Source organism: Chrysemys picta, chromosome 2 (assembly GCF_011386835.1).
Source record: "Chrysemys picta bellii isolate R12L10 chromosome 2, ASM1138683v2, whole genome shotgun sequence".
In the NCBI taxonomy this organism is placed as follows: Eukaryota; Metazoa; Chordata; order Testudines; family Emydidae; genus Chrysemys; species Chrysemys picta.
Window position 1 is genome coordinate 99783802 of NC_088792.1, and position 12546 is coordinate 99796347.

The following is a 12546-nucleotide window of genomic DNA, read 5'->3' on the forward strand; positions in this document are numbered from 1 at the left end:
AAAAAAAGACAAGGTGAAGTGCTAGTAACCTCTCCCTTGTCCACTGACAGACCTACTGTTGCTTTGAATTTTTCTAAAAGACACAAAACCATTACAGGGTGATGTGCTAGTAACCTCTCCCCTGTATGATGCTAAACCACACTGTTTCAGGAAAAGAGAAGAAGGAACACTTGCTTCCTTGAAACCACAAAGTCCAGGAATTCCTGACTACAAGAGACATTAAGAACTGACCCTGGTGAAGAAACAAAAAATTATAACCTGGAAAAAAAAACTTGTGGGACCCATGCTTGGGAACGTGGTATTGATTGGATTTTGGGGTTTATTCTACAGGCTGCGCCCTGTGTTTTGAATAAGTCCTTCAGTATGTATTGCCTTCCCTAATTGGATTTTAAATGATAAGTACCAAAGGCACCTTGTTGCTATTGCCCCTGCCATCTCCTCTATTACACTATTACCCCTGTAATACATCCAAATACAGACAATGACCCAGAAGTTGCTGACAGAGATGGTATTGAATATCACTGAGGCTGGGAAGGCATTGCAGTGGGATCTAGCATGTTCAGGCTTGGCCCACTGCCCTTACAGACACATCAGGAGTACCATCTGATCTGTGGCCATGGATACATACTTGGAGACTTTCTGAGTAGAAGTGCAGACGTTCTCAATGCTCCTTCCAAGCATATGGACCGGTTGAGGGGGTGTGGCCTCCCACATACCGAATCTTGCCGGGTCTATGGGGAAGATGCATGTGGGATTGAGTAATTCACCAAAACATCTGGGAAATTAGACTACCTGGTATGCCCAGTTAATTTTAGTCAGTGCTCCTGGGATTACACCTGACAGGACACTTACTTTTTCAAGTTAATGACAGCTGTGTGTATGTTAATGACACCACATTACAAGACATTTGAGTCCACCTGGCACAGGTATTGAATCAATCTGATTTCTGCCTGGCCGTTGCCCCGAACATGCAAGGTCTGTTAAGTACCTGCCTTGTTCCTGTCTGCAAACCACCCAGCAACATCTGGGATGTGAGACAGTGAAAGAAATGTGTTGTTTTAAGCTTACTGATAATAGTAACCGTATGTAATAGCAAATTGATATGCTAAAATGTTATGCTTAAGCCATCCGCCAAGACGTTTTTCCTCCTTGGTGGGATTATATTTAGTTATAGCCACCCTTAGAGTGGATGAAGACCCTTTTATAGTATGGGGTCTTAGTTTTGATGTTTGATGTTTTACTTTGCTGCTTTGTTTAATGTATACCCAATCTAGTGGCATTGTGTATGCTACCCTGCGAGAGTGTTTTGTTTAAACACCGCATCTGTAAAATAAAACAGGGGGGGATGTAGGGACGCATAGCTCCCGAATCGCCAGCCCACAGGCGCGGCAAACTGCTCCCATGGCTACGAGGCAGGAGTGACCTTCAATCCAGCGTTTGTGTTTGGGAAACTTATTTGGCTGATTTGATTGTACCCTCGCAGCTGGCATTCACGCGCTCAAGAGATGGGTTCGTTATCTTATGTGCATGTATACTGCCTGGCTTTTCTATGCGCAAGAATGTAACCACTAAGAAGAGTTGTAAACAAAGTAAGGAGAGAAATAAAAACCCCAGGAAAGTTTTCCTGGGAGGCTTTTTGCAAGAGGCTTGTAAAGCTCTCTGGCTACCAACAAACCTGGCGTTCTGTTTCCTTTCCTGTGTCGTCACCACAACACTTAACTTTCAAATGCCTGAACAGCAAATATAACTTTTCTTGTCTGCATAGTAAACACTAGCATTTTTCTCTGTTTGAATAATCAAAGTGGTGTGGTGCTTTCTGTGCCTTCTTGGTTGCAAAGATTTGAACTGCTTCCTGCTGAAGGTCCACAGTCTGGGCCAGCTCATGCTCTATTGAGATAGTTGCAAGGCCAACCGGCCTCTCCTACGTCATTGTGGAGCATAGATGTGTTTTTATTAACTTCAGCTTGGAAAAGCTGCGTTCTCCACTGGCAACTGTTACAGCAAGTGTTAAAAGTATGCACAGAGCAACAAAAGCATTTGGAAAGAGTATGGTCATCGTATTTGTGCACATATATTCCAGAACAGCCTTTGGAGTTGATCCCGCTGAAATGTATCTTGAAAGGGCTTTCAGTTCATCACCTAAATCACTCACATCATCATGTATCAACACTGTCTCTAGTGCCCTGCATTGTTGGTGTAGGTCTTCTTCAGGTATAGTGAGGAGTTTTGGAATATCATACAACATCCCAAATATACTGCTGTGTTCCTTGAGCTGCATGAAACTGACTGTATTGCACAATCTAGCACCTGGTTAAAGAATTCAATTTTGAATTGTTGTTTGGGGTCTCTTATGGGATTATCCCGTGCCTCGTAATCAAAATGTCTTCTTCAGTGATTCTGTATTCTTGAATGGGTGGGAAAATAGCTTCAGTGTGAAGTTCCTCTGCCAACTTCTGTGCACTCTTCAGAACGTTTTGAAATCCCTCATCTGACCGGAAAGACTGTAGGTATGACTTTGCTTTGTCCAGTTGTTCCATTGCTCCAGATACATCACGGTCAACACCTTGGAGTCTCTTGCTTACAACATTTTTTTTTCAAACAAACAGTATGTCATGCCACAACACTAAGCCACATAGAAATTTGAAATTAGGTATGTTTCTGGTGATTCCATTTCCCTCTGCCACTGTTCTCCCACAAACAGTTCCTGTCATAGCATTATCCTTCATAACGGCAACTATGGCATCATCTATCTTCCCAATTTGGTGTTTGATAGGCTTTATCGCCTCCATTCAACTTTCCCATCGTGTGGCACTCAGTGGTTTCAGTGTCAGAGAGGATGTTCCCAGATGTTGCTTCAAAATTTGCCATCGATGAGTTGATGCAGAGAAAAATACATAGATGCTTTGAATTACATTAAAAAATTCAGCAGCCTCACTAGAAACTGATGCTGCATCACTGACCACCAAGTTCAATGAATGAGAACTGCATGGGACAAAAAAAAAGCTTGAGGGTTTAACTCTCGTATCTGTGTCTGCACTCCTCTGTTCTATCCTCTCACATTGGCACCATTATCGTAGCCCTGACCTCTCATGTCAGCTATCGCAATTCCCGTATCTTCCAGCTTTTTAAGAAGCACATTTGTCATACCAGTTCCTGTAGTATCATCAATGTCAATAAATTCTAGAAAATGCTCTCTGACCGTCACCACTGCAGGGACATTTTCACCAGGTTCTGTCGTTGTTACAAAACGCACCATTAAAGTCATTTGTTCTGTATGGCTGATGTCAGGTGTGCAGTCCAGAATAACAGAGTAATATCTTGCTGACTTCAGATCTGCCACAATCTTCTGTTTGACTTTTGATGTCAGTAACTGTATGATCTCATTTTGAATTGTTTTTCCAAGGTAGTGGTGTGTGTACATTTCTTGGGTGGTGACTCTTCTTAGATGCTCCTGGAGTACATCATCAAACTCAGTCATCAGCTCCACAATTTTAAGGAAGTTTCCATTGTTTGGCATATACAGCTGATCTGAAGTGCCGCACAGCACTAGGTTTTGGGTAGCAAGCATTCTCACAATGGCAATGAGCCTTTTCAGAACATTTTGCCAGTAAAGAGACTCTGATGCAATCTTCTCTTGATGCTGATCATCTATGGTGGCCTTTAACCTTAGTCTCATCTCAAGCTCTTTCCACCTATGGAATGCTCTCTGGTGATTTGCTGCCTTCTCATGGCATGCCAGATTTCTAGCCAGATTTTTCCAGTTCTTTGTTCCTGTAGAACCCAATGTGGCTGGAACATTAGACTGGAAGAGTTTGCAACAAAAACAGTATGCAGCATTCTGGGTTTTCGAGTACATAAGCCATGGCCTCACCACTTTTTCACCATTGGGGATTTCACACCAGTAATGTGTTGGATGGAAACTTCTATTTTCATTGTCTTTGGGGAACATGAAGTTTTTCACTTGCCGTGGTCCATGCAGTACAAGGAAGTCCCTCAGGCTACTGCTCAAGTGGGTTCACAGTCCTGGATCATCTAGACTTAAGGAACTAAACTCAGCAGCAGCTGTTTCTTGCGCCTCCACCACACTCTTCTCTGATCTACACTTTTCTTCAGGAATGTGCATGGTTACATCCATTTGAGATGGAGATATGGATGCTGCAGTAGCTGCCAGGTCACCTGCACTCTGACTAACTGGAAGATCAGGCATCTCCTCACCACTCTCATCCTCACTGGGGCCAGAAGGCTCATCGTGACCATTTGTGTCTATGTATCTCAGGAGAGCTCCTTCCTGCTTAGATAGAAAAGCTTCCTTTGTTTTCTTTCTTTTTCTGAATGCAGCCCCAGAGGGGCATTTTCTTCTTTCACTCATGACTGCTGTTCTGTACCAGCTATAGTGGCTCTCAACACTCAATTGAAGGGGACAAATAAGCAGGCTGGTAGCAGGGTCTGAGTGAGGGAAGATATCAGCGTCTTAAGGGCCTGTCTCCTACTACTTCAGTTGACTGCCTGTTTTCCTCAAGTGGGTTCAGGGAAGCAGCAGGAAACAGGAAGTTCCCTGAGAAGCTGGTGTTAAATCAATCCAGGCTCCTGGGGGTGCTAGAGAGGTACATAACAGACTCTTCCTCCTCTCTCTCCCTGCAGCGCCTGCTGCTTTCTGTTATTCCCTCTCACCTTTTCTCCTGCCTGCCTGTTATGTCTCTTGTGCCCTCCTTCCTCCAGCACAGCACTCCACCATCTCTGTGCATCTAGAGCAGAGAAAATACATATGCACCAGCAGCAGACAATTTTCTACACTCTGGGTTCTAGTGGCGCCCCCTCACAGTCTGGAACCTGAGGCGGCCGCCTCAGTTCGCCTCATGGTAAGGCCAACCGAGGCGGCCGCCTCAGTTCGCCTCATGGTAAGGCCAACCCTGAAGGAACAGGTAAAAGTGAGAAGGAGAGGGCTCTAGGAAGCAGTGTGAAATGAGTGAAAAGGGTTTCCTATCTATACATTTCTACTATGACCATCACTGTGGTATCGAGATGCCAAATACAAAGTTAAGAATCACACAGAACACCCACTCTCAAATCTTTTGAAGCACCTTCACAGTCAGTGCCCGGCTGTATTCTATCTAGATTCTCATATTGTGCTCATCAGCATAGTACTGGATATCATGAACATGCGGATCAAAGTGGCTTGGTTTTTTTAAAGAGGAAAGAGCACAATCTCCTGATAATCAGATTAAAGAAGGCCTCTCTTACTTCTGTTGCCATCTTCATATCTTACAGTAACCTTGAGACTGTGCACTGTGGCACACAGAGGGGAAAATGTCCTCCTGTAGATGATAAGGTTAATGCTCTGGGCCCATTCCCAAAGGGCTTCACCTTTTCTACCTGGGTTCAGCTCCAGTCAGCTAACTTTCAAACACACATGGCATTGGAACCTATTCCATCTTATGATCTCCCTTAGCGAAAATCTGAAGGAGATATGATTGAAGACTGATCCTTCCATGACTTCACTTGTAGGCTTTCAGAGAAGAACAGCTGTTTGACCAAAAACTCTGAAATGTGTCTCAGAAGACTGGGCAAAACCAGTGTAGTGCTGCACAGTTCAGTCTTATTACAGTTTATATGCAAGTCAGCAACACCTTCTGATCAACAGTGTCAAAAGCTCCCAAGAGATTGGTCATATGAGCATGAATGTTTTCTCCCCTCTCTGTGACTATGGAGATCCTCCATCTCTAGTGCTATTTCTGTGCCATATCCTGGTTAGAAACTTGATTGTGAAAGGGCTGAACGCTGTTTCCTTCTACTCTCCCATTCCTCTACTAGTTCTCATTCATAAAGAGATTATCCCTTTGTCCTTGACATTTTTTTTTAAATTTCCCAAGCACCCATCCCTCACAGATATTGGAGAGCATTGCCCTTCATTTAATTGCTACAACACATAATAAAGGGGGTTATTTGGAGAGTCAGATACCTGAGCAATAATCAGATGCTTGCATTTACCTGCTGAAAAATGAGAGTTTAAATGGCACTGAGTTATAGTTATTGTCTCTCAGTAACACTGTACCAAGTTTGATCAGTTTAGAAGAAAAAACATTTTTCTCAGTCAGCCCTGCAAACTCAGCCTGCAATCTCTATTTCCAGCTGTACTTTTTCTACTTCATACATCAGCAGCAGTATTGAGGATTCTGCCATTTGGAAAGTAGTTGACAATTCCTTTGATGATGCACGAGCCAGAACAGATTTCAGTTCACCTTCCCGTAGCTGTATTAGCTCTCTAGTGCTAGCTGGAGTGTAAAATAGTTAATTTATTGTGATTTTACTTTGCAGCATGCGATATGTAAATTTAGTAATCTATAAATGTCAATATTTTTAGGCCAAATAGCTGCTAAAATCAATAATTTTTGTTTTACAATATATGTTGGCCCTTCATTTCCTAGTAAAACAATCATATATTGACATCAGAAGTTTGCTCAGGTACAATCATCTTACCTCTAGCAAGAACTTGCTCATTGCTCTAGCCAACTGACTCTCCAAGGGAAAAAGAACTCTCAGATGATGTCTGTCACTGTACCTGAGATGATAGCCCTCAATCAATTTCATTGTCACCTCACTGATTCCATTAATCTTGACATTATTTCGTTCCAGGTCAGTTGCCAGCTCCTTCACAGTCTCTCTCTCCTCTTATGTTCCTTGCCTTACATTTTTGCTACAGTACTTTTCTATTCATAGATCTTTTTTAATTTTAAGAAGGGAAGATTTAATTCACTGTGATAGCAGCAATAATATGCTAATGGATTGTGTTGGTCTGCTTAAACTGAGCAACATATTTGACAGTGAGATACAAAAAGGGAAAAAGATGATCTAATGGCTAGATCACCGAATTGCAAGTTAAGGGATTTTCTCAGCTCTCTTATGTAACCTTGGGCAAGTCACTTAAATTTCCATACCTCAGTTTCTCTACCCATAAATAAAATAAATTATGAATATATTTGTTTTACCTGTATAATGCCGTAAAACATAACACAGTGTTTGACAGCCTTTGATTTAGGTTCTGTAAGGAAGGAAGGCCAGTCTGTGGTAAAGACACTGGGTTTGGAGTTCATTTTCTGACTCAGCCACAGACTGTGTGTGACCTTGGACAAGTCACTGAATCGCTTTGTGTCTCAGTTCTCCATCCACAGAACAGAATAATAATATTCCCTTTCTCCCTCTTTTTGCCTGTTGGAGTGAAATGCTATGGCCTGTGTTATGCAGGAGGCCAGACCAGATGATCAAAATAGTTCTTTTTGGCCTTAAACTCTATGGATGAAGGGTACGGTATTAAAGCAGTACATATCCTTGTTGCCCAGACTTACAGCATATATTTGCAGGTGTTGCGTTAACTTTCTCTCAGTGATCTCTATGGGGATTATGTAAAATCTGTATCTAGCACCAGAGATGTGCTTGACACTGTGCACATAAATTAAAAGACAGTCCCCGCCCCATGGAGTTTCCATCATCAATTAAGAGCTCATTGAAAAATTATCCAAATTTTTTCACAGTAATTTGTTCTTTGTGAATGGTTTAAATCTCGTGTTTCATTTCAATAAACTCCCTTGTTGTCTGATTATTGGTTAAAGGAATAGAGGGCCTGATCCAAATAGAGGGCTCACTTTACCTAATAAGATTCTTTCCCATGTCTTTGATTTGGTTTGGTTCAGGCCCTACATGACTTTATAACCAAAGCTCTAAATTTAAATCTAAACAGACTTTCTTCTGTAAAATACACTATAGCCTAATCAAGCTTTATGCCCGTTGAGCTTTTGCAGGGTTAAAAAAAAAAAAAAAAAAACAGGAGTGCAAGAGTTCCAGTGAAATCAACCACAACAAATCCAGCAAAGCAAATCACTGCTCTCAGGAAAGAATTTAACTGAGATGATTAAACAGCTTCCCTTTTACTTTCAGAGACCAGTCCTTCACTGCACTGAATAATGCAATTCTCTGCTCTGGTAGTTTGATGCTGCAATCTGAAAACAGAGGACCCTGTGAAAGACTGGAGAAGAAAAAGCTGGATCAAGTATGACTGAAAACAAATTAACTGACAAAGGTAGTAACAGTGAAGTAAGCTTTAATAAGACTGCAAAATATAACCCCAGCCACTGGTCAAAGGTATCATGATCAACAGGAGATTATACCATAGGCCTAAAGTTTTGCATTCAATCATTAATAAAAATAGCTGTAATGAAAAACAAAGGATGTGAAGTCTTCTTGACACGTTGTGGAAACTATTCTGTTGGGATTCCCAATACCAGCCCATTTTAAAATGTTGATCTATGACCAGAGTCATAGCTAAATGAAAACTGTATTAGTGACTCTGTTTTCTGATGGGAGAGAGAAGAAAAATGGCCTGTTAGAGGCTGACAACAAAGTGGAAGTTTTTGGAAACACTGCGGACAAACACATGCCCCTGAATTTGTGTTCTTTAATACCGTTGTGACGTTGCAGTCTATATAATTTTATAAAAATATGCTAATGAGTGAATATAATGTAACTGGAATATGCTTCATGCAAAAGGTCTCTTGTAAGGTATCATTACAAAGCTTATAATCTACTGAGTGTGATCATCCTATTTGTATAAATGTACCACTCTTGTATCTGAAACTAGAAATACGAAATATAACTCTGAGGGCCTATTGTAATTATGCAAAATGTGGGCCATTAATGGTGGTTTGGAATCTTGATGACTCCCATTAACCAGGACAATTGTCTGCAGATGGGTGTGTTTTACCTGGAAGTCTTCCTGTATACGTGTGTGCTGGCAAGTGGGCAATGAAGTCTTGCAGTGACATGTGATCACGTCACCTGAACTGGAATCCATCTTTAACCTGGTGTCTTTCCATTGAGAAGGAGGGGGTGGGAACCCAAAGAGGGACAAAGGATTCCCGCCTTATGCAAAAGATATATAAAGGGATGGAACAGAACAAAGAGGAGGAGCCATCATGAAGAATCCCCTAGCTACCACCTGAGCTGGAACAAGAGCTGTACCAGGGGAAAGAATTGTGCCCAGGCCTGGAAGGTGTCCAGTCAGAGATGCTTCAGTAAGTTTTTTCCTCAAAGGGTGAGATTATCTGTTCAGTTTGATTAGACATAGATTTGCGCATTTTATTTTATTTTACTTGGTGACTTACTTTGTTCTGTCTGTTACTACTTGGAACCACTTAAATCCTACTTTCTGTATTTAATAAAATCACCTTTTACTTATTAATTAACTCAGAGTATGTATTAGTACCTGGGGGAGCAAACAACTGTGCATATCTCTCTATCAGTGTTATAGAGGGCGAACAATTTATGCTTTTACCCTATATAAGCTTTATACAGGGTAAAACGGATTTATTTGGGTTTAAACCCCATTGGGAGTTGGGCATCTGAGTGTTAAAGACAGGAACACTTCTGTTAGCTGCTTTCAGGTAAACCTGCAGCTTTGGGGCAAGTAATTCAGACCCTGGGTCTTTGCTGGAGCAGACGGGAGTGTCTGGTTCCAGCATGACAGGATGCTGGGGCCCCGAGCTGGCAGGGAAGACGGGGTAAAAGTAGCCTTGGCACAGCGGGTGGCAGCTCCCAAGAGGGTTTCTGTGATCCAACCCATCACAACCGTCATCTATGTTAAGTATTCATTCACTGAGATGTGATCCAAAAGAAACTGAGCACCCATGACCTACATTTAAAAACAATACCACAGTAGTTAAAATACATAAATCATCCAAAGCAGCAGGACTTCTCCTTCTCCTGTCATCTAATCACTAGTCAACAGACCAATATGATTCAAACCCACCACCTAACACCAAACAGAAATCCTTCCCTCCTTTCCTCAGTGCTGCACCAGGGCTTGCTCAAATCACATTTGCTTTGCAGCATATCCAGGTCAACAGATTCAAGAAATGTCAATCAGAGAAGAGAAGCATTCCAAAGGAAAGGCACTCTTCACTGAGAAGGCTCTGCCAGCAGTTCCCTGCTGTTTATACTGTGTGTGTGTGTGTGTGTCCGTCCAGCTTAAGCACCTCTGCAGATCTTCACTGCAGCAGTAAGGCACAGACTGAGAAATAGTCTCATGTAGGAAGGTCCCAGACCATTCAGGGCTGGAAAGGGCAAAAGCACAGCTTTAAATTCCACCAAGTAGCTCAGAGCCAGAAAGCACAAATCCCAGGGCACCGATCAAATGAGGATATACACCTTCTCACACCTCCCTTATCCTCAGACAACTCCCCATTCACTTCATGATAGACCACCTTTTAAAGTCCCTTTCTAAAAAATCTTCAGCCTCACCTCACAGAGTCAGTATTTTGTAAGTTATTTTTGTTCTCTAACCCAGATAAATATTTCCATTCACTTAAAGAGCGCTGTAGCAGAATTTCTTTACAGCTTTGTGGGTAGAGTGCCTCCTGTTTCAAGTTCATATGCTTACATTTAATTTGTGTAGGTAGGGATATTTCGTTGCTTAATGTATGTAGAAGAGAACTGTAATAGGTTCTTTAAGTGACATGGGGGGAAATGCCCATGTCTGACCCTTTAACTGGGCACAGTCAACTTGAAATATAGTCAGGTTTTATTTTTCTAAAGATCAGTTTAGTTTCAGACACCACTCCTTAGCACTGCACCATCCCCACCTCTTTCAATTTTTTTCACATTCCTATTTTAAAAAATATTTTTCTCTTCCTTGCTGCTATATGAAATCTTACAAATGGCAAGAGACACTGACTTCACTATAAACCATTCACAAAATTTTGTCCAATATATCAAGTAACCAAGGTGAAAAAATATTTTTTCCCCTCTGATCTCATTCAATTATAACTAACTGAGGTGTTTTCTGTCAGGCATGTATGTTTCAAGTTGACTGTGTCTCTAACATGAGAGGAAAAGTAAGTAATGGAAAAAGGGTGATTTTCTCCCATTTGCTGAGCCAACCTTCAAACATTGGGAGGTGGAGGGGGCAAATCACTGGGGTATTACTTCCAATAAAGTCCTTGCGACTCCATAGTTCTGCTTAGGGTCAAATTTTTAAAGGTAATTAGGTACCTAAACATGCAAATAGGTGCCTAGTGGGATTCTAAGCATGTAGCCACCTAACTCCTGTTGAAATCAATAGGAATTGGCCACCTACATGCTTTTGAAAAGCCCACTTAGGCACCTATCTGCATCTTTAAGTGCTTAATTACCTTTTAAAATCTCACTCTTAAGAACCAAGAACTATGGTGAAAAGCAGTACTGAATACAAGCTGTTGAATGAATAAAACTTGAGTACTCTGATATGATTTGGCTTGATATTATTTCTCTTGCAGTAGCACCTAAGAGCACAAGTCATAGATCAGGACTCCATTAGGAGCAAGTTTGGTAAGGATCCATGCTTAGTTTTCCCATAGTGCCATATTTTACTCTTAGAAAAAAAAATCTAGATTTAGGAAAAATTCACATTGTAAAGATTTTTTGTTTTAAAAGGGTAACCATTTTTATTTGTATTTCAACATTCCATACCACTATGTAATGACATTCATCTCAAAAAAATTACTTATTTTAGGGGGGAAAAGAGACAAATTTTCATTAGCTAATAAGTGTATAAAATGGTAACATTCTAAACACTAACAGTGAGACTTCAAACCTCGATGCCTAAAGTTAAGTTCACCAAGTCTATATTTAAGCCCTTAAATAAGTGGCCTGATTTTCAAAAGTGCTGAGCACCCAACAGATCACATTAACTTCAGGGGGTTTGGTAAACAGGTCTTCCTTGTGAGGGAGTCTATTCTATTTCTCCTGTGGCAAGGATGGGTTAGGTATTGCAGCCCGAGGCCTCTTTTAGAACTACTGCAGTGTATTCAGAGTCATCTATGAGAACCAGGCCTATCTATTTGTCATCTTAAGTTAAATGTCCGCTGTTTTCTAAAGAGGAGCAGCAGAAGCTGGGACTTTAAGTGCTTCTTTATCACAATCCTCTAGCGACAATTGAATCAACATAACTAGTGTTCCAGCTGTGGGTCATAGATGCTACAGACACATGTATAATCTGGGTCTGATTCTCCACTTGCATCAGTATCTCTAGTGAGGTCAATGGAGTCACCACAGTAGTATAAAACCAGTGCAAGAGGTGAATCAGGTTCACGTATAACAGTAGTGGAATGGTTGTCAATCTGAAGCACTAAGGAGCATGCAAGCCTATACCCATGTCCTGCTTGAGTATTTACTCCTGGTGGAAGTGTCTGCCACTCGCCAGAGGGAATCCAGCCACTGAATCCCCAACTGTTTTAATCCTCCAGAGTATGAGCAGAGACCAGACCAGACACTGCCACTGTCTTAGGGCCTCTGGGAGAGCTCTCGGGGTGAAGATCTTCAATCTGGCACCCCTGCCTAAGAACTGTGTCCATATGGCCCCCTTCCTAGTCCCCAGTGCTGCCTCCTCAGACACTTCCTTCTTAAACGCACATCCTCTTCCAAAATCCCACCCAATGGTACGAGCCTTCTGGGTTACCTCTTCGAGGGGGCACATAGTGGGCATAATTTATAAAACGCACAGACACATTGCACAGTAAT

The 12546-nt window shown here is 41.7% G+C and overlaps 1 protein-coding gene and 1 long non-coding RNA gene across 9 annotated transcripts in view; one reads left to right on the top strand and one right to left on the bottom strand.

Annotated features, from left to right (window-relative positions):
• The window catches only part of LOC135981421 (uncharacterized), a 55133-nt gene extending 45920 nt beyond the window's left edge, over nucleotides 1–9213 (top strand). The window contains exon 4 of the long non-coding RNA XR_010598424.1: nucleotides 7933–9213. This is a non-coding gene — a long non-coding RNA (uncharacterized LOC135981421). The remainder of the gene's footprint in view (nucleotides 1–7932) is intronic.
• TPK1 (thiamin pyrophosphokinase 1) overlaps nucleotides 1–12546 on the bottom strand; it is a 502338-nt gene that overhangs the window by 189481 nt on the left and 300311 nt on the right. The gene's annotated exons all lie outside the window — the stretch shown is intronic.